This window comes from Propithecus coquereli, unplaced genomic scaffold, assembly GCF_000956105.1.
Source record: "Propithecus coquereli isolate 6110/MARCELLA unplaced genomic scaffold, Pcoq_1.0 Scaffold877, whole genome shotgun sequence".
NCBI lineage: Eukaryota > Metazoa > Chordata > Mammalia > Primates > Indriidae > Propithecus > Propithecus coquereli.
Genome location: NW_012155029.1, coordinates 358,551 through 362,933, shown reverse-complemented (window position 1 = coordinate 362,933; position 4,383 = coordinate 358,551).

Genomic DNA, 4,383 nt, shown 5'->3' with positions numbered 1-4,383 from the left:
TTAAAATAAACCCACTTGCAATCGAAGCCTTCGTTTTCTATGCAGGGGGACAGTGGGAAGGCCTGTGTTGTCTCAAGTTCTCATGAACGGCAGATCCTGGGCCTCGGGACCTGCAAGACACGAGTGTTCCACTGTCAAGATGGTTTCACGTCCTCCCGTCACAAGGGTGGTGTTGATGACTGTCTGATAGCAAGACAGGAATTGGCACACAAGTGGACAGTTTTCGGTTCCAAGTCCCGGTAGTTGTTGCTGGGAGGTGCTCACAGGCTTGGGCTGTGGCCCAGAGAATTCTTCCAGCCAGCTCTCCAGCTTCTGCCCTGCTCTGGGTGGGCTCGGGGGTCTTACTGGTCCTCACTGCACGTTTCCCATTAATAGTGGTGGAGGGCAGATTTCTGCACCTCTGTTTGACATCTCCAGGGAGGGAAACGAAGCCCGGTCAGACACAATATGCGCCCACATCCTACGTTTGGGTGAAGGAGATGCACCTCTTTACCTCAAGTGGTTCAGGCACGCGGGTTTGGTCTGAACTTTCCGCTTAATGCCACCAACCCTCACATTCGCCACTGTAGCCCCCACGAGGACCTCTGCAGCAGGTTCTGGTTTTACGATAGCAGGTCAGGGGAGAGGAGACACAACTGGAATTTCCATCCAAGCTTCCACCCCAAACCCATCGTCTTAGTCTGTTCAGGCTGCTAGAATGAAATACCACAGACTAGGGAGCTCATTACTAATAACAAGAGAAGTTGATTTCTCACAGTTCTGGAGGCCGGGAGTCCCAAGTTCAAGGTGCTGGCAGATTTGGTGTCTGGGGAGGCCTGCTTCCTGACTGGCCACCTTCTGTCTGTGTCCTCACGTGGTGGAAGGAATGAGGGAGCTCTTTGGGGCACTGATTCCATTCAGCAGGGCCCCACCCTCATGACCTAATCACCTCCCAAAGGCTCCACCTCCTGATACCGTCATCTTTGGGGTCGGGGTCTCCAACACAGGAATGTGGGGGGACACACATGCACACCGCGGCACGACCAACCCCACATTTCTGTATCCCGTCAGTCTAGCTAAAAGCCCACACTGGGGCTACCCAAAGGCTCCTGCATCGAGGAATCCTGGAAACTGTTCTGCTCACCTTGACTTTATTTCCCACCCGTGAGCAGAAAGCTTCGAGTTCACAGCAGGGGGCTGAGCCAAGGGACCTTGGCCCTTTTGTCATTCTTTATCTGGATTAATCTGATTATTGCCCATGATGATTCCAGGTGTGGTTACACACTGTAATCTCTGCCTTCCAGTTTTTAAGATTTCTACAAACTGGAGTAAATATAGCAGACTTGTCTGGGGCTCTTTAAAATATCGAAGGACCCTTGATGGTCCCTTTGGTTCATCCAGCCTTCCAAAGTGCGGTCTGAAGACCCTCATTTCAACCCTGTGAATGTCCGTGCCAAGGGTTTTAGGAACCCTGCGCCAGGAACTATGGAAAAAGACCAAATACATATTTTTTATTATACTACGGGGACAACATTAAACACATCAGATAAAAAGGAGGCAGGCACGGTGGCTCACGCCTTTAATCCTAGCAATCTTGAAGGCTGAGGCAGGAGGATCCCTTGAGGCCAGGAGTATGAGACCAGCCTTAGCAAGAGCGAGACCTCATCTCTACAAAAGATAGAACAATTAGTCTGGCGTGGTGGTGCACATCTGTGATCCCAGCTACTCGGGAGGCTGAGGCAGGAGGATCACTTGAGCCCAGGAGTTCGAGGTTGCAGTGAGCTCTGATGACACCACTGCACTCCAGCCTGGGTGACAGAGCGAGACTCTGTCTCAAAAAAAAAGAAAACAAAATGATGTGTTTGTAAGCCTCTGTTGAGGTCCCAAAGTGTTATCCTAGCAAACATCTGTCCTAGATGTGACCCACACCGGAAGAAAAGCAGTTTCAGGTTTCCGGAAAACTAGAAAACACTGTTTGTTTTAAACAGCAGAGGGTCTTCCACAGAAGCGATGCGACAACGAAGGCTATACTTTATGTCCCAGAACCGGGCAGCCCGTCAGCACAGCAGGCACTACACGCAAGACGCAGGAGCGATGCTGTACAGAACCTGGACTCTTAGAACTAACGTTCTGCTCTCAGTCCTCTGAATGGGGCACTGCCATGTGGCACATTATTAGGGGACACTTCATCGTACCATAGTCTTCACTTTCAACTCTGGGGACCCTAGCATCTCCCCTCTAAGCCAGGCACTGCTGCGGACCAACAGAAGGGGGGCTGTTAACAGAGACCCCAGACCCACAGGTGGAAACTGGACACACGGGCAACCCTAAGGCTGACACGCTCACGGTGGGAATTAAGAGTTTGATTTTAGATACTGAATCTGGCTCATGGGCTCCATGCCCACGTTTCCAAGGATGTGTCCTGGACATAGCCCGTGACCACCCTCGGTGACGAGGACCCCACTGCTCAACATGATCACCACCGTCTCGTGACACCTCCCTGGCTGTGAGGCTCGGATGGCACCCCTGGGGGGCTACCGTCCATCTCACAGTGAGGGCAAGGGGTGGTGGTGTCACTACCCTCGTGGGAGCCTCAGGAACCTCAGCCTCCCTGGAAGGGGCCACCGTCAGTCTCACAGGGCGCAGGGCGGCGGAGGAAACACAGGCGGTTGCTGGTGTTGTTTATTGCAGTTCGTACCTGACACAGTGGACACTGGCAGAGCAGACAGACAGCCCTGAAGCCATGACTAACACCCGGTGCATGTTTGACATCTGTCCTTCTCGTTCCTGCTGTTCAAACTTGGGCAAATGATGACTGTCCCTCTCTGAGCCTCCATCATCTCCTCTGTAAATGGGGTGTTAAAAGCTGAATTATGTCCCCTCAAAATGCACATGTTGACGTTGTAACCCCAGTACCTCAGAATGGCACTGTGTTTGGAGATACAGTCACTAAAGTAGTCATTAGGACAAACTGGAAGTGACAGGAAATCTATTATAAATGGGTCTTTCACACGAATGTGGACCAGAACCTTCCAACTCAGCACAGAGAGGAGGAAAACGAACCACAGGGGGCAAGGAGAGAGGCACCCTGGCTGGGCCCCTTGTGCTGAGAACGAGCCAGACCCCAGGACACACCAGGCACAGCCAAAGCCCACCGAGCTCTGCAGCCAGGGGCGCCCTCGGCGGATTCCGGGGACCACCGAGGGAGGGAGAGCTCACAGTCTGGGCAAATGCTCCTAATTGCCCAGGGTCAGCGGGTCGCTGAGCTAATCCTCCCAAGGACGTCGGGGGGCTCTGCCATCGCTGAGGGGCCTTCCGGAACTCTCTGGAACCCAATCAAGTCCAATTAGCCAGAAAGGCAGGAATGCGGGCTGGGGCCAGGGCAGGGCTGGAGGGCTTCTCGGCTGGAGACAGGCCTGGCCCAGGGACTGCGTCACTCATGGAAACAGGCCGTGGGCCCAGGCCCCGTCCAGGGCAGGATGGGGGGAACCCAGGCTCGGGCGCCAGGGTCTCTCTGTTCCGTGGGCCTTCGGCTGTGGGATCCCGTGACGTGACCCTTTGTGGTTAATTTGACGTTCTGCTCCTAGGGCCAAGATCGTCAAAAAGCCACATTTCAGTAAGGCAGACAGAGAGGGACAAATCCTGTGTGACTGCGCTTCTCTGAGCGACCCGGGACAGGCAAATTCACAGTGACAGAAAGCGGAAATGAGGTTCCAGGGGCCGGGGCCGGGCCCTGGGGAGTTAGCGTTTAACGGGCCTGGAGTTCGTGTCGGGCGATGACCAACGCCGGGTACAGATGGTGGTGATGGTTCCACACGTCTGAATGTTCGACGTCACGGAATTGTACCCTTACAGATGGGCGGTTGACACGATCGCTGCTGCGTGTCCTTCACCACAGTGAAGAAAAGACCTCGACTAGGGGTGGAATCAGCATTTATCACCGCACTCAACCGGTTCGTGAACTGTGTGGTTTGATTTATTAGCAGCGTTTAAAGATTGGGGGAAATGTGCTTTCTAGATGTAAATGCTTAATAAGCTGAATGTCAAAAGTAAATAAATCCTACAAAGCTCCGCGTCAGGGCGGGCAGGAGAGAGAACGTCTGTGTGCCCTGGCGGGATTTCCAGGCTTTTCCACAGAGGGCTGACGTGACGGCTCCCTCCCGCTCCACTCCGGGCAGAAGGAGCCCATCCCCCTGCGCTCGTCCATGCAGGAAACGAACCGCCACCCGAGGCTCTGGTGTTGAGAAGCTGGATTCCTCGGATGTTGCTGTCACCGTCCCTATTTGTGGAGGAGGATGAGCATCCAGGGGGGTGACACGGAGTATCGCAGGGTCCCCTGAAGCACGTGGGGAGGGCTCCACGTGGCCTCTGCTCCACCATCCTCCCCGCCCCTCGTTCACAGTC